General features: G+C 34.6%; 4 protein-coding genes and 1 long non-coding RNA gene across 6 annotated transcripts in view; 1 reads left to right on the top strand and 4 right to left on the bottom strand.

Moving 5' to 3' along the window:
• LOC129790073 (luciferin sulfotransferase-like) overlaps positions 1-23733 on the bottom strand; it is a 767385-nt gene that overhangs the window by 150887 nt on the left and 592765 nt on the right. The window lies entirely within an intron of this gene.
• The window catches only part of LOC129788207 (probable Rho GTPase-activating protein CG5521), a 626970-nt gene that overhangs the window by 150887 nt on the left and 452350 nt on the right, over positions 1-23733 (bottom strand). The gene's annotated exons all lie outside the window — the stretch shown is intronic.
• The window catches only part of LOC129788331 (tolloid-like protein 2), a 606934-nt gene that overhangs the window by 150887 nt on the left and 432314 nt on the right, over positions 1-23733 (bottom strand). The window lies entirely within an intron of this gene.
• LOC129788588 (glutamate [NMDA] receptor subunit 1) overlaps positions 1-23733 on the bottom strand; it is an 88109-nt gene that overhangs the window by 58226 nt on the left and 6150 nt on the right. The gene's annotated exons all lie outside the window — the stretch shown is intronic.
• On the top strand, positions 7831-9721 carry LOC129790644 (uncharacterized). The gene is made up of 3 exons (XR_008750597.1): positions 7831-7981; positions 8268-8433; positions 8561-9721. It is a non-coding gene; the product is annotated as an uncharacterized LOC129790644 (long non-coding RNA).

Genomic DNA, 23733 nt, shown 5'->3' on the forward strand with positions numbered 1-23733 from the left:
CGACACTTTTGATGAGAATTTTCTTAGTTATTCTGTCAAAGAATTTATGTCGAATATGTATTGAATGTTTGATGGAGGATGAAGCCTGTCACACCTCCTTGGTCATACCAGAGTTATCCAGTTATAGTAAAGTACCAACAATCTTCAACTCCATATGCTAGAATAGAAGATAAAATAACCTGAGGCCCCACTGACAAATTGATTTGTATTCCATGGAGAAAAGTCAGAAAAATATTCTTTTCTGTTGATGCGAATAAACGAATATATGAATCATTTGAATATTTATGCAAACATTTTTTGTCCAAATGCACTGTAATTTAATCTATTTGTCTGGCATGTAGTTTGTGTGGAAATTTATGTTTAAAATTTTCTTTTACATATAACAGAATTTATATTATTTTACCAACAGCAGTTTTTTCTGTACATAAGAAGCATATCGCCATTTAAAATAGTTATATATGTAGTACAAAAATTGAGCTCCCTTTTTTTGATAAAAATTAGCATTATACCAACTATAATTTTTAATTTACTAGAGAATGTGTTAGTAATATTTAAAAGTCTCAAAAATATTTGGTAAACACATTAATAATTTCATAATTGCTTGAAAATTTAATGGATGAAAAGTGAAAATTCTCATGTTGGCAAGAACATTATAAACGTAGTGTAGAATAAGTATGGCAATATTTTTGGTTATACAAGGGAGAATTTAGAGCTTTTCTCATGATATATTTTATTTCCTGTGAATTTGATTTTTGTCACAGGTTTTCCCTCCAGGAAAAGTTATTTATTGCCCAGAGATTATATTTGGAAAGGCAACAAAATATAATGTAGGGTATCTCATCGTTGTGTGCTGCTGTATCTCAAATGGAAAAGAGAGCAAAATTGCAAAAGAGACTAAAACCTTCCGGCAGTTTTTTGAATAACAAAATATGAGCTTTATAGCGACACCAGCATTATTATTTAGTGTTCAAGTGGAGTTCTCGAAGAAGAGCATCTTCCGCTGAAAATCTCATATAACCTTTTTTAAAGTATCTATACCATGCAGGTCGTGGCAAACGATGGTAAAGAGTGCGATGTGGTATAGTTGAAAAGGTGGGAAAATGTTTGCAATTTTCCCACAGAACACCTAACTATTCATAGGGTGGAATTTTTGCATAATAATAAAAAAAAGGGAGATTTCTCACTATCTCACAACATTATATTGTACAAATGGTTGTATACACAGAAGACGTCTTCCGATGAAAACTTCTTTCCGGACTTGCATAAATGTGATAAAAATTCAAATTTCCGTTCAACATCAGTGTTTTACACCTCTAATGTCCTTTGAGGGTTTATAGGTATGTTTTTTTTTTTGTATGTAAGTAAAAGAAAAGCTTCTCCCAGAAGATCTTTGGTTTGTCTCCATAAAATACACAAAAATACACATTTATGGTTTGTACATAGTAAGCATATTTATGCCATATATTTCTTTTTCGAGGGGGTGGTTATATCTAATTTAAATAATATCCCCTGGAATTTTTGATGAAGAGCAACAATAAACGTTTGCACACCGTGTCGCCGCGAGCCAGCAATCCTCTAGCCGGTCTCTCTATATGAAAATTTATTGGGAAACATTATTTCAGAAAGAGGCACTCATTTTGATGTTTATTTTCGTGCTCCCGAATAATTTAATACCCAGTCAGGTCGAAAGCTAATGGAAAATGAACACATGTACATATATTGTGGGCCAACATAACATATGCCATAGCAATAATTGCTCATGATTGTACTCACGTACCTAAAGTATACGTGCGAATGATTGAAAAAAAAATGTACAACGAATGTGTTATAAATTTATTCCAAATCACTTGGTCAAGACAGGATTTTCCGCAGAGGAAGTCCCTGAAAAAATATTTCTGAAAAGCTTTTCAAAAAAAAGTCTCCCTCGGGTGTTTTAAATTTAGAAATCCCCGGAAGGTTTTTCACATTTTTCCAAATTTATTGCGAATCTCTTCTGGGATTTTCACCAGAAAAATGTTGTAGGGATTCAATTTTCACCTCGAATATTTTGAACAATATTTTTTTTACTGTTCCGTTTTTTTTTTTTGAAAAATAAAAATTATGTTGTTAATTAAATGTTTTGGAGTTTATTTGAAATGTTTTTTAATGCCAATAAAAATATTATCATACTATATGCTATGCTCTAAGCTAGAAATTCACGAATAATTTATGAAAATAGATTGTGTAAATTAATTAAACTTGTCTCGCTGTAATTAAGCTGGTAAAAGAATCATTTTCAAACATTGTGTAGTTTCGATGCATTTCGTGTTTTTCGCAAAATGATGCTAGAGATAAAAATATTTTGTAAAACTTCACTCTGTTATTACCTTGTGTTATGTATCAATTTAATAATGACAAATTGCTACATGAGAGCTTGACACTGCTGTTTGAAAATATACAAAAAAGTCAAATCAATATATGTTCAAATTATGCTAATTGGCATGCGTCAGCCAGCATTAATGCGGAATTTCAAAAGCCCAAAATTGCTCCGATAGTGGCTCTTAGTGTGTTCTATATTTAATGAATTAAAAGCATAAAATTAATCGCAAATTATATGACCTACTAATCGAACGAAGAGCTTTTTTTGCAGGATCACATTGATGCGTGTTTGCAGTGAAATTTGCTGTGAGTACACTTCTAATAGGTAGGTTGGTATGTACGAATGTGTAATTGAATGAATGAGACAATTAATTTAATAATGCTTCCCCAGTCGTTAATTTCTATTTAGTGCCCTTCGTCACTCACAGCTGACTTCTGTTGGGCCATGAGGTGTTGGAGCATGCGGTGATGGGACTGAGTGTGAGATGACCAGCAATTATACTGGAAGGTCCTTTCTCTCTTCCATTGTATTCAGCCGAGTGAACTTCCTCCCGAGATATCCCTCCATCTTGGGAGAATAATCAATTTAGCACGACAGGGATATCCCAAGGTGAGTGTTTTGTACACGGGTGTATGCCTATTTTTGGGATATGCCGCACGACAAAATTACTACAACACCTCATCCATATACGACGTGGGTATACTGATAAATTTCCTACGAAAACTTTGGTCCTTTTGTCTCCCACAGTCTCTATATATCGCTTGACCCCGTAATATATACTTCAATGCGACGCAAAAAAGGGGCGTGCTTGAGGATGAAACCTTCATGCAAAAAGTAATTCAATTACAATTAGAATGAAGGTACAGTGTGGTGCAAAATTAAATTAATTACTTTTTTTTCGCCCAAGTTCCGAGCACTTGTTTATTGTTTGCTTTTTAATTTTTCTCGGGAAAAATTCCCACAATCTTGCTAGTAATAAGAGAACAAAAGTTTCCCTCTTGAGGCTCTCTTCATTTGAAGCTTCATACACAAATTCAATTCATCGCAAAAAAAAATGTAAGGAACAACGAAGAAATTTATTTCAAGGAATCATTTATCATTAAGGTTGTCAGAAAAATGAAAGGGCTCTAGCATAATCTATGCATATAAATTTCATGGAAAACATATACTATATGTACTTTTTTCAAGCTAAGCATCTGACATTGCGTGTCATGTTCGTGTTATAAAAAAGTTCAAAAAGCTTTGAGTTTTGTGAAGTCCTTTTTAGCTTTCAATAAAAAAGCACTGCCTTTTTATTTCGAAATAAAGCTTTTGAGGCATCTTTCATTTTTTTTTTAAACATTCTCTAGAGCGAACTTTTAAATTCAAGAGCGCGATGCTACATATAGCATTTCAAATCCATATTATAATAAACATCACCACACCAACAAAACCGCATAAACTGTGTTTATGAAGTATGTGGTTTCATGTGTATTGTCTATTTATAAATTTGTTATATTTATTAAAAAAAATTAATATGCGCTTAATATATCACACTCTGGCATTTCCATATAAAATACTGTTGGTTTAAAAGGGGATGAAGTACAGTTGTTTGTTTTTCATTGAATGTTTTTAATTGAAAATTTGAATGTTTTCTCACACATACAGAAATTTATTTCTGCTTACTTTATTAAATTAGTTGGTTTGTATTTGTTTTCACCATTAATAATTTGAAACCTAAACTAGTTTTACATCTAAAAACATAGCATAAATACATTAGCATAACAACAAAAATACGTCACCAGAACAATTTATTCCAAAAGAATCTAATCAGCTTCTTTTCAACCATATTATCCTGCTTTGTATTTTAAACACTCCTCTGTATACTTTGCCGATATTTAGCAGCCTATTCTTGTTTCGTTAAGTCGGTGAATGAAAAATTATTTAGCATGAGGGGTATGAGGATAAAGTTAAATTATTTCATTTAATTGTCATGTTAAACTCGATTGTGAGGCATAATTGAATTTTTTGGTCTTGCTAATTTTGAACCCTTGTTTTGCGAAAATTTCAATTTACCACCGAAAGACACGACACAAAGACATACAAGTGTCTCGCAGTTTTATTCCTTGGAAAATTCATTCTGTGAGAGAGACTTGTTTGACTCATTCTTGAATTTAATTTATGTATGAACATGACTTCGAAAGAGCCTGGGTTGCTACTTGAAAAGATAAACTTCTTGGGAGGTTTTATTTTGTGTATTGTAAGAAGGGGAATTTTATGTGGCATTGTGCTTTACCATTCAAAAGTCCGTAATTAATTTTCTTCGTGATTCAAGACTAAAAAGACACACATTCATGAACAAACACCTTTTCTCTACTTTTCAACGTATGCTATAAAACGGGGAAAAATATAAGAAAAATGTAGTTTGACTTTAAAACAAAATTCTGGGGTAAAGTAATGTTGAACCTCCATGTTAAAAATCTTTTTACAACAATAGTCCATTACAGACTGGACAGATGTCTTGAATATGAACTGTTTTCTTAATCAGAATCGAATTTACAACACACCTCAAAGAAATTTATTCCAACAAGTTGCAAAGGAGAGTTAAGGAAGGAAGGTGAGGACAGACATGGGATTACATGACCAATGCAAATAAACTTTACCCTTTTGTCTATTTGACAAACTCTGCTGACTTTCATGTCACAAAATCATAAAATACACATGTATTATGTTGCAGAGATTTTCACAATATTTATAAAAGCTACATAAAATTTAATATTTTGACAGAAGCAGAGCTTTGAAAATTTTCTCTTAATGTAATAGAAATACAGATTAAAGATATAAAGAAGTTTTTCTTTCCAAATGTTGCTAAATTTACAGACATCTCTTCGGGAAAAATGATATTTTCTAGATGATTTAGCAAAAATTGTAGCATATGTGCAAACAATTAGTGATCCCTTATTGCCCTTTGGGTATCAATATAGCAAGAAAATCATTTGTGTTTGCTATCTTAATTAATCGAGACAGAGAGGAGCAAGTGAGAAAAAAAGAATTGTTTTGTTTATGAAAAGAAAAGCATCGTGTTGCAATATATTTACTCTAGCAAATATCTTTTGCAGAATTTATATTTTCTTATTTATTTCGAAGAGAAAAAAACTCATTTTGTACAAGTCTTATTTACCCATAAATCCCCAAAAGCTCAGCCACATACAATAACAAACAGCCATACTTAATTGATTGGATCTTGTGTTACGTCGTGCTGGAAAAGGGATTCCCCCTAAATCACACCAGTCAAAAGCTTGACTATATAGCGACAGACGAAGGAGTTGCTTTAAATCCGACAGACAACCTTATCCTCCTCAGCTCCATCTCAGCACCACTGAAAACGACGAAAGTAGCTCAACGTGTATGTAATTAAGATCGGAAAGTAATTAAATTAAAGTATGTTTATATATTCTGATTATTCGCTCCTTCCAAAAGAACCAGATTTATACTTTGTGGGCGTTTTCAATGTGAATTCAGCTCCTTTTTCAGACTTATTAGCTCCGTTCACATAACACCCACTCCATTAGCCAGTCACGTTATGTAAGAAATTCTTCCTTCATAGAAGCAAACAATTTTTTCCAGTGTATTAATCCTGCAAAAATGGTGAATTGTTCTTCAACACTGTAGGATGGGAATGTGTGTGAGTAATTTTGTCCTTAAAAGGATTTATGGCGTCAGCAATTTTTCTCTTCGTTTCTTACCCCAACAAAACACAAACTGATGTAATATGACTTTCCGATGCGAAAAAGGATGGGTATACATAATCCAAACCTTCTAAAGATACGATTAACGACTCTTATATCGAAAATTCTCATGCAGAAAATGTATATAATTACGATATGGAGGAGTACTTCTTCGTGTATATAATGCCAATCTATTGGGAACCATAACTTTTTACACGTTCTGAGAATTTAATGCCTCACGATTCTCCGATAGGGGTACAGATTAAGTATTTTTCTACGCACTGAAGGAAGATATTTTGCTAAAATCAATGGAAAATTAATCATTAGCTAAGGAAAAAAAGTAAATTAGTTCCTAACTGGCATATAATAATGAAAAACTCCTCTTTATCTTATTTATCTGTATCATTTATCAAAAAATTCAATATCCAATAAATTGAAAGGATATTTTAAGAATATTTTGTTGAAATATATTGATTCTATTTTAGGTTTATTTGGATACATTTTCATTCTTGTATTTTCATATTATTTGGTTTATTAATTCCATATAGTCTCTATAAGCACATTCAGCAAAAGGAAGTACTTCCGATACATGCATATATATACCTACATATGTATGTATGTACACACAAAAAAATTTTAGCAGTATTTTCCAAAAAAACGCTGTTTTGATTTTAAATTGTGTAAAAATTTTGATTCAATCACTAAATTTCGCGATTATTGTGAAATATATTATGAAAAGCTATTGATTCAAAAATAAAAACGATTGAAACAAAAACTGAGCAATTTAAAATCTACTATGCACAGATTGTTGATAGAAATATTAATATCTACTACGTTGTATTTTTAATTATATATCTTTTAACGTTTCATTTGAAATTTTCGATTATAGAAAAAAAATTTAAAAAGTAATTCTAACTTTTACCAATAGATTGCACTGTTTTTTCTGCATTCTGTCACTCTCAATTTAGACGCCGGCCAAGAAGGACAAAAAATTGTGAAAGAGTGAAAAAATTAATTGAATGATCAATAATTCGTCTTTTGAAAGCCTTGATTTCGAGGCTATTGAAAATTTTAGTGTTGGTGGAGAGATTTTACAAAGAATAGTAGTGAGAAATCCAACCGAGCCGGTTCTTGAGACCCCAACAGTGCTTTTCCGCTCACAGCTGGAAGATAATTTTAAGAAAAACATACAGAGGAAAAGTCCTCTTGGAAAAGAGGACCACTCTGCTGAGTTCAACAGCACAAAATGATCTTGTCTTCTGCATTGGAGAGTTTCTTCTCGACGAACGGGAAAAATACTCAAACAAATCCCTTCCGGAACTGGCTGATTTTTTCTCAAAAGAAATTGTTGAGTGTTTCCCTTGTGAAAAACAGGTATGTAGGATTTTCCTCAAACTTTGTACTCTGTTCTATTGCAAAAATAACTTAATCTATAATCTATGGGATGTGTCAATGATGCTAAGCTTACATACTATTGAATTTACTTTCAGGAAACGTACTACGTACCCCGCCAGGGAAAAAAAGCGCCTTCGGGGAAACTGTTCGATCGAATTGTTAACTCACGCGCTTCACACAAGAGAAAGTACGGTGGCGAGGACGTGCGTAGGCCACAATCCAAGACAAGACAAAAAGGCCACATATTCAATTTTCATTTCTGCCAAGTGTGGGTATGTAATAATTAATAACTTAAATTATATGCTATGCAATTTTTTTTACTAACCGATTTTCTTTTATTTAAATACAGACTTTGCTGAGAGAGCACAAAGCATGGTTGTCACTAAATTGTGCTCCTGTGGAGATTGTAATAGACCTGTGGAAGAAAACGTCGACAGAACGTCTACAAGAGATTAGGGATTCGCCTGAGAATATCCTGAAAACCTGGCCAAGGTATAATGACCCATGCGGATATTTATTGGTAAGCAATATTATTATCTTTTTATATAATTATAGTGCTTTTTGTAAGTGTTCCCGTAATTTTTTTTACATTAAAGAACAATAATCTAGACATAAAAAATAGTGTTAAAAAAATTGGTGATTTTAAGAATATAGGTGCGAAATAATTAAAAAATTGTCATTTTTTAATATGCATATCTGCACAATAAATAGCTTTGTTAACATAAAAATATAAAAATAGAAGAAACTTATTCAATGAATTTCAAAATTTTATATTTCCTAATATTGTTTACTTAATTTGATTCCAGATTGACGTCGATTTTTCAAATCTTCACCCCGGCAAAGAGAATTAACTTCTTGACGGATATGACGCATTCATCGACAAAGTCCTGAGCATTTATGAAAGCGACATTAAAGATAAAGCGAGCTGCGAGTTCCTAAAATTCATAAATTCTCACTCAAGCATAACTCGTGGTCAGTATTTTACTTTATAGCTTTTTTAGTATTTGTGGAATTTATTATTTGGTTTTACTTTTAACAATAATGAAATGTTTACTTAAATTATTAAAGTAATAATGTATTACTTATTCATAAATTTCAGATGAAAAGGATTGCGGTGTACTCTTGCTGCTTTGTGCAATTCTAACTCCAGTTAAAATAAAGAAGACGCACAAGCCATCTATTCTTGATGCACAAAAGGAACTGGCGCTGTTTGTAACATGCCCGAGTGACATCTCCAGGAAGATTGCTGTAATGCGGAGTGAGTACCAAGAGCAAAAATTGTCCATACAGCCGAAATTGATAATTGTTGACGAATATGATACAACAAAGCTTCAGGTCGACGAAATATTTGTATATTTCGACGAAGTCAAATACAAGATGGGCAGTATACGAAAAGCAGTTAACACAATAATAAAATTGTGTTTTGTTTTCAACATTGAGTACTCAAAGATCACTAGACAGATATGGAGGTTCCTTCAGGAATATTTTTATCAAATTGATTCACCTGAGACTTCACCGGTAATCCGTAATTTGTGTAACAAATTGGCATAAAATGCCTTTTTCTTGCTTCGAATGTGAACTAGAAACAGTAGACATAGAGTTTTTTATATCACACGTAAAAACACAAAATTTTCCCTTTAATTTCAATTACTCTTGTAAAAATTGTAATCAAACTTTAAATAACTGGGTTCGTTTTATGAAGCACTTAAAGAAACATGTCATTCAGAGCCAAAATTATAACTTATTAAGTTCCAATGAAGATAATGTATCAAGCATAAATGAAAGTAATCTTTTAAGCGAAATTAGTCATGTTTCACAAAATGATGTACCAAGTACACCTATTGTAAATAAAATTCCGAATGCTGTGAATTTTGATGAAAGCATTACCAATTTTCATAACTCCACACTCAATTTTACTTTGGAATTGCATAAAAATCCGAGATTTAGTAGAAAAGATGTCTTAGAAATACAGAAGTCAGTTCTAAGTATTAAGTTAATATTTAAGTATTAAGTTAATAATGTATTTACATATAAAAAAAGGAAGAAAAAAGAATAAATTAATTATTGAAATTAAAAATAATGTATTTTAATTCGAAACATTAAATTCCTAAATATATAAAATATAATATCAAAAACACTGTGCGTAGTAAAATTTAAAATGATTGCGATCGAATTCACTGTGTTTGCCTTCTTATCCTGTGCATAGTAGTTTCAAAAATGCAAAAATTTTGAAACTACATTATCCATTATAGGCGCGTTTTCAAAAGCTAACATAGTAGTTTCAAAAATGCAATAGCTTTTGAAGTAACAATATGCATTATAGGCGCATATTCAAAAGCTAACGTAGTAGAATCTAATGGAATTTTGTATGGGAACAGTATTTATTACTACGCGCATTTTTTTGTGTGTACCAATATACCTGATAGTGGAAGAAGATAAATTAGAGCTCATTGGTATTCAAAAGAGTTAAGGCAAATTCAATGGGGCGTGTAGAGAAAAAGAAGGTCAAAGTCATTTTCAATCCCTGCCCTTATCAATCGTGAAAATAATATCCAAGTCCAAGAACCATTTTTCTCTTCTGCCCCTACGAACATTCCACAATCATTTCCCTGTGCTTGTTTTGCTTTAGGTTTGAGCAATTTTCGTATTTGCTTCCCACCTTCAAGCTCATGTGTCCTTTTCAGCCCACGCGTCACGTGTTGTATATACTCTTCGTGTGTGTAGTGTATACCTGTTCGCGAAATTCCCCGAATTATACGCGATAAATTACACTTTATTACGGAGCAGGCACGTTTGCATCCGTATTCCTTGCCTTCCAAAACCGATCTGTCATTTTTGCCGCCAAATCATTCTTTTTTCCCTACATTCTCTATTTTCACCACACGAATTCACCACTTCGATTGCGCGCCAAATTCAAATATTATTTTATTTCATAAGTTTTCCGAACAGTCCCCTCTTTGAGCGGAAGCATACCGCTGAGCATCAAACATCTCTTCTTTTCGATTTCCACAAAAAATGGAAAGATTTGGCGGTCCTGCTTTACTACTTATGATCTCCTTTCGATAGCTCGACCTATTCATTGTGTAGCGTCCTTCTCAACTGTTTCCTTTGTCAAACGCTACTATCCCTAGCTGACAAAAAATTCCTCTGCAACTGCTATTACCTCATAGTTCCTGTTGACACTCTACAACTAAATTCTTCAGCTTCCAGCCACTATTGAGTTCCGCTTCCATTGATGTTACTGCTTCTCGACAACTTCCAGCTGTCGAATTTCTAATTCGTAATTTATCCACTATGTCTCGATGTATTCAGCTCAATGGACATTACTGACTCCACGAGCTCTAATATGTCTCTTTTGCCCTTAGAAATCTTCTAGAACCTCAATTTATAGATCTACCTCATGTAATTATTGTCAAATTCTCTAGCGATAGCCACAGTTACGCTATTGTCAATCTTATCCACTGCGTACTTTGATATCATCTACAAGGGCTGCCACTGTAACGCCAGTGCCAACCATACTTAGAATTCTTTGACATCCTCTTCTACACGTTTGACGCTATGCTAAACTTCAGGCTCCACTTCCCAACCTGCAAGATCTTCTTACTGCAACATTATTTGGAGCGATCCCGCCGAATCGCTACTCGGGAGGTCTACTCACCGACCCTTAACATCTTCCTAAAGGCTTCATATGAATCGCAGCATACTTTACAATTTGCACTTTTTTATTTGCATCAGCCTACGAATGCAAATCTGCTTAATTACCTTACACGCCTCCTGTCTGAACCCTACGGGAAATCTTGCAACTCGTGTCACAAATGCTACTTCCATCCGGATCTGTGACTTAACACCTTGTCATTTAATTACCTTCAACTACGGTTTTCTTCACTGAATGTTTCTTACGATCAACGAGATGCTAATTCTGCCTTTGTAACTTGTCTTTACCTTAGCCTCTTTTTAGATTTGCTTCGACACCAATATCGGCCATTCCGTTCAATCTGAACTCGCTGAATATGTATATAATTAACTCGAGCAATACTACCCAGCTAGCCTCTTGTGGCTGTGGCTCCTGTGGCTGCTACGGGGATCCACAGTAGCGCCACCAGACAGTCCCAATTCGTGGCTCTTTCAGTTTTTGCCGTGACCGAAATTGGCGGCCACAGGGGACCCACGAATGGTTACAAATTGTGACCATGCAGAATTCAATGAATCTTGAAAATCGTATTTCACGTATTTAACACCAATTTAATGTAACAGAAATGTTACAATTTCAGATAGATATTACTTATAAATCGATATCAATCGGAAAAGTATAGAATTTTAAGAGAATTAAACATTTTTGTAAAAACGGCCACGAGAGGGTCCCAGAGCAGCCACAGCGAGGACGAGACGTTTACAATTTATGTGAAATATTAGCAGTTTTTTAGCTTTTTCTTGAAAATAAAATATCTGGGCATCTTTAGTATGTTGATAACAACTGATAAATATCATTTTATCTAAAATACAAAGAAAAAAATTTTTTTTTAATCAGCCACAAATGTATAGTCACAGGGGGTCCCCTTTTTTTTGGTTCGTGGCCGCCCTGTGGCTCCTATTTTGGGAAATTTCCCAAAATAATTTTTTGAGCCACCACCGCGGCGCTAGTTATGTTGAGATATTTCTGTGTGAAAGAGAGGCACATAAACGTCATATTCCTATACTTTTCATACACATTAGAGTAGATTACTTGGTGACAGACCCAAAACGCATTAGGGAGACAAGGATAGAAAAGTGAAACAAATATATATCCGCAAGCGGTGCGCGAACCACGTGGACGGCCACTACGCGGTCACCACACGGCCACAGCGATCCTAAGAAGTGCATGACGTCACGACGATGCTTCTCACTTACAAGAGCAATGATTCTCCGGGAGATCATTGCCAAATGAGTTTAAAATAAAAATATTAGAAAAAAAATATTTTTATATTTTTGAATTAAAATATGCTCTTATATTAATTGAAATAATTAAAAATTATCCGATGATACTTTATTAAATTTTTCGCGTTTTTAATTACATTTTATCAATGTCCTCCCTAATGACTAATTATATTTTTTGCGACCGTTCAAACTAAAAATCATAGTTCTTCATTTTTTGTCAGAAAATAAATTATCTTTAAAATAAAAACCACTCAATCGATATTTGATTACGTCCAAGAGAGAAAGAATTATGTTTTACCGCACCTACTAAATATCAAATTAAATAGAATTTTCAATCTTAATCTTAGGCATGCATTTAGGTAAAAGTTTTAACACTTCCTTTAGTTGAGACAATTGCAGGTAATAAATGGGTTTTATGGTATTGTACTGCCGAAAGGCTTAGTAGGGAAAACTAAAAGATTATGCTCCAGGTAGCAATTCGAGCAGCACATGGGCATCAATGCATTGTTAATATTGGAAATACCCAAATGTTTTGAAAAAAGAGTTTTCTTAAACTTTGCAAACGCACAGAAAAATATTTGCAGAAAATTCATATTATTTAAAGTCTCGAAAACACCGCATTTTCAGTTTTTAGTTTTTGCAATAGCTACCAATTTTTCATAAGCCTACGAGAATAATGTTGGTAATGGTTCCCTATTAAGCCCATATGAAGCACGTGGAAAAATATCATTACAAATAATCTCATTTTCTTTATAATCCTGGACATTTATTGGCATAAAACAATGCCAAGACCCTTTAAAAAGGGTTTAGTTTAGGTTTTGATCAATTTTTTGCAATTTTATTATTTTACCCCAAAAATCATCAATTTTAAATCATTTAATTAATAAAATTGCATTTAAGACCCGCATTTTGAGATTATTCATTAAATTTCAAGACGTAAAGTGGATATCGCCTTTATTTCTGAATGGTTGATATCCCGAAAATCTGATTACAAAGTTATGATAATTCTTTGACATATTATTGTATATTTCATGAGGGAATATACCATCGCCATGCCCTCTATGTATGTTGTAGAAATATATTTTGAAAGAATATTTTTGGGATATTTTTGTGGGAAATTTTTCTGGATGCTTGCGCCGTAGCCACGAGCCATCCACAGAGGGGACGTCACAGTGACCGGTCACGATTTATTCCCCATTTGTATGTCACCTGACCGTGTGGTGGCTGTCTGGTGGCGCCACAGGGGCCACCCATGACCGCAACGGACCGCGTGGTGGCTGCTGAAGGTGTGCTGGGTATAATCGACTGATTCCTTCTTCCGATCAGAACATAAATTCTGCTGACATTCGCACTTCTACAATCACCGGACTCCCTGACTGCGTCAGCCAAATTCGGTGAGGCAAACGTTACCACAACTTCTGACAAGAATTCTTGATCACGTGAGCAACTCGTATCACGTCCACTTTAAAGAAAGGTGACACTGCTTAAACTTGATCAAGCCTATCCAGGAATTCATTAAGTTCATAGCTTTCTCATTTCGATGGTAGAACATTCAAATGACTATAACAGCTTTCATTCTTCCACTGCGGCTTCATTCCTTTCTCCGAATACCTCTATTAATTGCTACAACTCCTCCAATAACAGTTCACACTGCGTCTCTACTGGCTAAAGCTTATTCATAACACGATCATCAGCTGTTCTCAGACAACCTGGAGAGCTTCATCTCCTCATTAGACAGACAATGGAGATTTTCGTATATCCACCCGGAACATCCCATTCCTATTCTATTCTAACCCGTGGGGCTTTTGAGATTAATCAAGAATCACCCTTGGCACGTACGACTCTTCCAAGCACTTTATCCCTTTCGTACTGCCATTATCCAGTTCCTTTAGTGAATCAACATCTACGTATGTATCCTTCATGACCGTCCCTTGTCCCCCCGTGGGCGCATCTGCATATCCCTTTGCGACTCTCCTTACTTCTCCCTCGTTGGGAACTTGTCCCCAATGAAACTTTCATCAGGACATTTTCAAAACAACACCATCGACCTTAAATTTAATAGTCACTCGTGACATTAGATCTCTAATCGTCGATTGCGAGGCTGATCAAGTCAGAGTATGAGCCAGAAAGTGCAGAACCTGAACCTTGTTTGCGAAATCTTATGCAGACGGGACACCTTAAATATCTGCACTTGTTCAACAATCAACATATATCGAGTGTATCCTTCTCTGGATCATATGTCTTTCAATAGAACACGACTAATATGCTCTTTTTATTTCGGACACCACGATGCAGTACTTTTACTATAATTTACCTTCTTGGTTTCCATGATAAGTAACACTCTCTGTGTTGCCAATGCTTCGACTCTTTCATTCGATTCTGAATTCAATCTATCCTTTAATGTGTCAAATGTCCCCTCATGCAGTTAGTAGACTGCAAGAGCACTTGAAAACCCGAAGGATATCTATTAAACCTTTGACGAGTGAGCTTCGAGGCCCACATGAAACCTTCACAACGACCAACCTATGATCGCTGTTTTCAGCTACAACTTATGGTCAGTACTAAGACCAATCAACTTGATGTACCAAACTGCAATTGCACTGAAACGATCCTCTTGGCTAGCACAGAGACCCTCTATTGCTCTGAAACGAAGCCACTTTTCCATACGTTCTTTCAAACCGACGTTCAATCAGTTGTCCATTTCTTGTTTTGAAAGGAAACACTAAACAAATAAGTTTCCAAGGAAACTTCATGACCTTTAAACTCTTTCCCAGTCCCACAGGACACATTGTGGCCAGTACATAGGCCCTCAAATATATTGCTGAAGGTATTATGAATAAAAAACGAAAGCCCTCAATAATCCATCATTGAGAAAGCAATTTCCCAAAGAAATACGATGACCAGCAATTAAGTCCTTTATATTTCCATAATGAATAAATGTGTTCTCAAAGGAAACATCCTGCTCAGCACGACGCCCTTTAAATGTCCGGAACTACGGACAGATTGTACGGTTAGCAATAAACCACCTTAAATGTTCAACACTATTAACATTTCGTTCCCGAAGGAACTATTTGTATGCTTCGTAGACCTTCGAATAATCTTTTTTCAACATCAAAGACTAGTCGAAACCTTCAACCTTCGTAGGACATATTATGGCCAGCGCTTAGGCCTGTTGATGTCCAGCATCGATGACAGATGACAGTTTGTTCCCGGAGGAACTGGTTTGGCCTGCACCATAGCCTTTAAAAATGTCCAGAACTGAGGACAGTCTATTCAAACCCTTGTTTTTTTTTTTTTTTTTTTTTTAAACCCTTTTTGGCCTGCACGTTGGCCGCTTGAATTTGTCCAGCACTTAGGACAACCTTTAAACATTTTTTTTTTTTTTTTTAAACCCTTTTTGGCCTGCACGTTGGCCGCTTGAGTTTGTCCAGTACTTAGGACAACCTATTATAACCTTTATTGGCCTGCACGTTGGCCCCATGAGTTTGTCCAGCACTTAGGACAAACTATTATAACCTTTATTGGCCTGCACGTTGGCCCTTGAGTTTGTCCAGTACTTAGGACAAACTATTATAACCTTTATTGGCCTGCACGTTGGCCCCATGAGTTTGTCCAGCACTTAGGACAAACTATTATAACCTTTATTGGCCTGCACGTTGGCCCCATGAGTTTGTCCAGTACTTAGGACAAACTATTATAACCTTTATTGGCCTGCACGTTGGCCCCATGAGTTTGTCCAGTACTTAGGACAAACTATTATAACCTTTATTGGCCTGCACGTTGGCCCCATGAGTTTGTCCAGTACTTAGGACAAACTATTATAACCTTTATTGGCCTGCACGTTGGCCCCATGAGTTTGTCCAGTACTTAGGACAATTCTTGGAAGAGTAAATCTCATTTTATTTATAGTTAGTACCTTAGCAGGCACTCAATAACCTTCAAAACATGATTTTTCATTCATTTTAATAAAGCACAAAAATTAATAAATAATTTTACGATCGCCTTTTTATAAATTATGAGAAATTGAATTTTAATTTTCTCAAGTTACCTTTCCTTTCACCTTTCCTTTCTATATGCAATTAATAATAAATGCATCTAAATTATTTCAACATTTGTGCCTAAATTAAGGCATCCTTTCCAATAATTCAAACTCTGGCTGTAAAATCGGTTATTTTACACAATTTTTACTTTACTTTTTATGGGTGACGTCCCCTATTAATTTTTTACTTCACTGACAAAAAGGTGAAGTCCCCTATTTGTTCCTCCGTGTCAAATTTGCAACATAAATTGCTGCCAAATTTGTCACTTTGGAGTCTTTTACTCCTAATTGTACTCACAGATTTACCATATCACTCTCCGGGAGTGACACACTTCCTTATTTGCGGCCCCACAGCCGCTCCGAGGACCCATTGTGGAATTTTTCTTGGAATCGAACTGCAATTCTACGAATCATGAAGACGCCATTTGATTTTTCTTAATCAAATTTTCTTCCTCAATTCTCCCCCCAATTGCAGCCGATTCCAAGCACCATCACTTCACTGCACTTCCATAGGTCCTGGTTCTTGCGAAGGACCATAAATGTTCGCGAAATTCCCCGAATTATACGCGATAAATTACACTTTATTACGGAGCAGGCACGTTTGCATCCGTATTCCTTGCCTTCCAAAACCGATCTGTCATTTTTGCCGCCAAATCATTCTTTTTTCCCTACATTCTCTATTTTCACCACACGAATTCACCACTTCGATTGCGCGCCAAATTCAAATATTATTTTATTTCATAAGTTTTCCGAACAATACCTAAATAAAACTTTTTGAAATTTTGAACTTGCGTTCACCCGGAAGCGTCGTTAAACTTTGCTCAATTAATCCAAGACATTAAAAGGCAATAGGTCCAGAGCTTTCGATGCTCATCGCATCATCTTCAGTGGCTGTGAGTTTTTATTAAGAAAATAATTACAAAAATGTTTTGCTTCAAAAATAATAATTCAAGTCGAACAAAGCCAACTTACAATTTGCAAATGTTTCTCTTGGAAAACGTCAATATACTAAACTGAACATACAGTGAGTCTGGCAAATAGCAACTAAAGGAACAAGAAAAAGAGAAAAGGAGAAAATCACTACAGTTAAAAAGAAAATTCTAAATTAATTTTCCTACCATGACAAAAAACACACAATTCTTTCTTTGAGAGATTGAGGAAAAAGGGGTGATTCTACGCAGAGAGTATTTTGATCTTTTCATTCCGTGATTCCCATTGGAAAGAGACAGAAAGACATACATCGATCTCATTCATGTGTTGATGAGACCAGCATATATCGAGCTCACTCCCGCCCAGTCACTCCTCTTATTCACCACTTGTTTTTGATTTTTCTTTATGTGAAGAGCTTCAAGAAACATCCTCTTTGAGTAAGTCCTGTGGGAGTCCACAATCCTCACCCCGTCAAAGTCGAAAGTGTGCCACACTTTCGACTGTTATTAATGCCTTTTAATGTCTTGGATTAATTGAGCAAAGTTTAACGACGCTTCCGGGTGAACGCAAGTTCAAAATTTCAAAAATTTATAAAAATACGTCGGAAATCAAACAATTTAAAACATCATTACCGGACTAAATAAAACTAACAACGTATAGTATTCGAGCACAATACTAAACCATTGTGTGTAGTTCAGAATAAGGTTTTTTGTGAAAAAAAAAATAAATCACGAAGTTGGACAATACTCCAATAAGGAGATTTGTAAAGCTATATATTTATAAGTTCATCTATTAATATTTAAGGATATTGAGTTAACAATACGTATATAGAAGGAAACATGGAAATATAAATAGAAAATGAATGTTGTGTGCCACTGTGCGGCTACTGCTCGAAAAGAAAAGTTAAATGTTTAAAAACTCAAATTGCGGAATTAATTGGAATTAACGAAAACTCGTATTCGTATGTCAACAAGATTAAAAGTTTCGTAGACTGAGGGTGGTGCTATATACGCTTTTCTGCGAAATATACAATGAGGGCTTCCCCGTCCATGTATTTACCACATTTTATATTGTGTCCCCGCCCTAAAGTACACTACACATGGGGTATAGAATCCAAAAATGAGCCAAATTGTTTGCTTGGGTCACCGAAATTGGCTTCCAACCGAGACGAAGGTGATGGCGTATTAAATAGTTAAAGGTAGGGTGTGGGCGTTCAAATAGTCGTTGGGAATGAATACAAAGGTGTGTATTCAGGTGGTGTTTGCCTCCCATATTTTCTGTCGTCCAAACTGTGCCGAACTACCTCTACTGCGGAGGGCTGTATTGACTTCATTCTTACCAATTGAAGGGTGGTTTTGTTTGAAACGAGCAGCAAGAAAAAAAGGAGTGTCAGGATGAGAAAACCACGTGATTTGGGCGGTAAGGACACAAACATTGAAAGCCAAAATGACAATATAAAACCCCATAATAGCCCATTTATTTGTCGAGGAAATGATGCTGAGGTTTCCCACATTTTATCCATTTACGTATTAAATCACGCAAACAATACCGCCTTCTCCTCTCTTGTTGTCATTGAAATTTTCATCCCTCAGGTAATTGAATATCATTTCCCTGCCACTTTTTAGGCTCACAATAAAATCCAAATTGTTTATGCAGAGAACGACAAAATGGTGGTGAATTTGTGGCAATAACAATTAAATGGTGTACACCGAGCGGAATATCCCCGTGCACCTATTTCAATTAAAAAGCATAAAACAGTCGTAGCTTTAAATGAATTATTAAGTTTGGAAGAAATTCTCGGGATTTTGTGTCTCAATGAAACTCATTTATCAATTCTCTCTAAAAGAATTAAAAACTAAATAAATGTATATATTAATTTGCATTAAATCAACCAAAGGTCTTGCAAAAGGTAAAATCTCTATTGGGAGCACCTAGGGCGAAAATTTCTCTAATTAGTCTGTACCAATTTGAATTGGAAATGCTTGGTTTACGAGAGATTAATGTAAATCCAATTTTATCTAAGTACTTTAGTCTCTGGCGAACAGAGCAGTAGCGACAGGGTGGGGAATTTATGTCAACAATTTGCATATTTTAAGCTTATATCATTGCAAATCACAGCGTTGTTTCGCAAGAATGAGTGTGGCAGAGGGTGTATGTTATGGGTATAGGTTGGCATTGAATACTTTGAAATTTTTGCATATTTTAATCATAAATCCATATACGCATCTCTCGCCGTTTAATATTTCACAACATTCTCATAGCAAGAAATTAAGGTCAAATTATTTTATATTTTTTTTGTTCTATATTATTGTATGTTTCTTTGGCCATACATGCAATATGGATGAAAAGTTATAATCTTCTGATAAAAAGCAAAATATTAAAACCAATTTTCCTTTTATTCTTAAAACCTTGATTGTTTTATGGTGTAAAAATGCTTTCAAAAAAGCTCTCAAAAGCTCATTTACATACTTTTTTTTTTGATAATCTCACAGCAGAGTTTCATTCAGCAAAAAAAAAACATTTCCACCAGTGATTTTTCCACATAGCTGACGAAAAGCACTTGATGTGGGTATTAAAAATGCATAGTAAGGATTATGCGAGAATGAAAAATAAAGAACGGCAATCAGTTCAATTTCAATTTGTGCTTATTCGAAATTTTGGTCGGTGAGTAAACCAACAACAATGAGGACAGAAAACATTGGATCGGTTTCGCTGGTATCTACCATATTGCAAACAATATGTGGGGAAATGATAAACCACCACTACTGTTGATTGCTTATGTTGGAAGCTCCGCAGTGGATTTCTGAATTTCTGTAACGTATCATTGTACAAGTATTTTGTTGATTTTCTATAGAAAGTGAAACTATGAGATACGTGAGTGTATGGTAAACAAAACTTTTAAGGAAGTATGCCACAAAAAAAGTTTATACATTTTTTGTAAATTAATTTAGGGATTACTCGTATTAGTCTCACAGATATTGTAAAATATCTATTAATAGGTAGCTGGAATTAAATCAGCAAATCCCGTGCTTGTCGGCTATTTGTAAAGTTCTAAACTTAATTGTTGTGGATTTATAGCAATCATTAAATCATCAAGTTATAGGATTAGTGAATAAAATTGTAACCCCTCGGTGATAGTTCGCAATTTACAATTTATCTTCAATTTATTTTAAGCAAATTTTGTGTTTTGATTTTTTTTAAAAAGAAGAAACTTTATAAGCTTTGCCAAGTGCGCAGAAATTCTACATTCTTATATTATCCTCTGAATCGTATGTATAAATTCTGTATAAAGCATAAGAATCCCAAGTGAAAAATTCTATTATTAATGCAATATTTCTTTTAATATTTTGTATATATAATTCAAGAAGAAGGGTAAACCGCGACAATATGGGATTCAGGAAAAATGGGATTGAATGATATGAGTAACACGTACACACAGTACAAATGACACCAATTGTTGCGATGGTGCTTTTGTGTCCCTAAATTTAACAATCATAGATAGGCATCTTTAGAGTGAAGTTTATACATATGGTGTGGAGTTTGGGATAATACATTTCCCTTCATCCCTTCACACTCTTTCCGTCTCTTTTTTTATTGAGGAAACTGAAAATTTTCTCATAAATTTAATTCAATATCCATCCCAAATATGCCATATTTTATGTAATATTATATCACTTAAAGCGGATACACTTGCATTTACACCACGATGTTGGATTTGTGGTTTTTCATCTTTCCTTCGCATCACCACACCCTCAATATTGCGTAATGGTGCCTTGCGATTAAATTGAAAATATCTGCGGAGAATGGTGTAATGTCGTAAATATATGTATATGCAGACGTTTATATAATATGCAATGGATTTATTGTACAATAGAGTGAGAAGATACTAAATTGTATATTTCACATTGATGGATGATCGTGATGATGGTATATAGCTGTGCCATTTCCCGCGAGATGTTCCACTTTTTCTCACCATCTCATTTGACGATTGAAGATGGACACCATAAGACAAAATATTTCCTCCTCAAGCATCCACAAAAATGGCTTCGGCATTTATATGGTAGAGTGGAAACTCAGAAAATCGAGAGTCATGTGAGAAAGAAGAGACAATGAATAGACAATATATTGAGTTACAAAAGGGGCTTTGAAAAATGACACTATCATTTTGGTGGAAGTAGAAATTGCTGGATTGATATGAAGAAAAGTCTCACTCTCTCTCTTGGGGGGTATTCCGCATTGGGACTCCATTTTCCGCGCTGGTCCCCACCACTGGTGGAGGGAAGATAAATGACGGAAATCACCAGATATCAGATACTATAATGGCATCTCTCCATATAAAAATACTCATGCGATACCCGAGACACATTCCTTTCATTCCCCATTTCATTGGGCCGAAAATATTGCTTCTTCGCAGCTGGGGTGGAACGAAATTGCACAATCTGGAGCAAAGAGATTTTCCAGGATTTGCAGTGGATGGCAAGGATTTTCATTCGATGCCACATTCGTGTACCAAACGATTGAGGACAGAGTCGAAATTAAATTTTTCCCATGGACTTTTTATCCCTGTGAATAGAGCGTCCGAACATACAAAAAGGCAATTTGCTATCCCCGGAGTGAAAGTCTCCCCCGCAGCATGGTTTGGATTGTAATTCACCTAGAAACCACAAATTGCGATTAGGGTGGGTTTTGTGCGTTTTATGTGAGCTTTTTGGTTTCACCTCTCTTTTATCACTTGCAGACTTTGCCAGAGAACAAAATAGTACAATTTTGGATGAAATTTCTATGGTTTTCGCTTGGCATCATGTGGAAGAGGTCAAATTAAATGGATTTTTCTTTAATCTTTTCATTTTGTCACAGTTTTTGTTTGAAATCTTCCTTCAGCTTTACATGCTAAATAAGTTATTTACCATAGATTAAAATTCAGACTGTGGTGTTGTAGTTTCAATTGCTCTTCATCTCAAATGTAAATATATACTTGGGGATTTACATTGCAAAGTACTGTTGCAAATAAGTATATAAAAGTTTGATGTAGGTAGGAATAACAAGAATTTGTACATCTCTTTGCTAACAATATTGCATAATTCTTATATAGAAATTTTCGCTGAAAATGCGTAAATGTAGTTTCACAAGTTTATCATTTTGATGAGTTTTAATACTCATAATCGTCTCGTATGATAAAAGAGACTTTGTGTATATGTAAATAGTTAGCAAAAGTTACAAATGTGTTAATTTACAACAGAAAATATCTATATTTTGATAATTGAAACAGCAATATCTATATCCTTGGTATATGGTATACCCCGTGGATTTAGAAACTTTGCAAAATTTGGTTAAACAGCTTTCTGTTTCTATGTTGATAAAGATGGAGAGTTTTGGGGGAGATTTTCCACATGAAAATCCAAACACAAACCACTCGTGAAATGCTTGAGATGTCGACATTTGTCCCATTGAGGGTTGAAGGGTAAAGTTTTGTGGCTTCTTTCAGTGGCACCCACTTGTTCTGCTGGAGTTCTTCGTAAAATACTCAATGTCAAGTCCCCACCCGAAATATATAATTAAAATAATTTCAATGGAATATGAAACACAATGCATAAATCCTAACTAAACAACAGAGTCAATTATTATAGTTTGAAAAGTGATTAATTTTACACATATACACCAAAATGGTGGTTGTATGAAAATTTATTGTTGAAGAATAACTCCCAATTGAGATATATATTATCATCAATACGCATTGAGTAACTTTGTACAATATTGGCAAGGATAAATATATGTATATGTTTCAATATCGGAAGAACTTATGGCACGATGTAGAGAATTTGCAATATATCTCGTAATATAGGAACATTTCAGATAGAAAAATATTCCTGCAATTTTTCCTACCGAAGTGAATTCTTTTTTAACTTTATGCATCATCCTCACATTGAATTTCAATACGTGTAGGTGTAGGTAGTACATACATATATTCCTTTTGGACATGCATAATATTCAATAGGAGAGATTTCAGATGAAATACAGCATTTATCTCTTCTTTGACTTTTCCACTTTGTTCAAAACTGCATAAAGATATTCCAATATAAAAAAAATATCTTTTATGCAATATGATATGCATAGATATTTGATATCGGTACTTTATCAATGAAACATTTTCAACTTATATCTCTTTGGGTGAATTTTTTTCAAGTGCATACATTTTAGTTCCATAGTTTTGAACAAAATTAGAGAATTTCACATAATCCGTTTTGCATGAAATTCATTTTGTCTTCTCCTAAAAAAAAGTTTCAAAAAAAATATCCACAACTCTTAACCAACTGTGAGTGCTTTAACCTTTCTAATCCGCCCTTTTATTTCTCTTCTTTCTCTTATACATCCTAAACATGAAGCTTTCA

Source organism: Lutzomyia longipalpis, chromosome 1, assembly GCF_024334085.1.
Source record: "Lutzomyia longipalpis isolate SR_M1_2022 chromosome 1, ASM2433408v1".
Classification (NCBI taxonomy): Eukaryota; Metazoa; Arthropoda; class Insecta; order Diptera; family Psychodidae; genus Lutzomyia; species Lutzomyia longipalpis.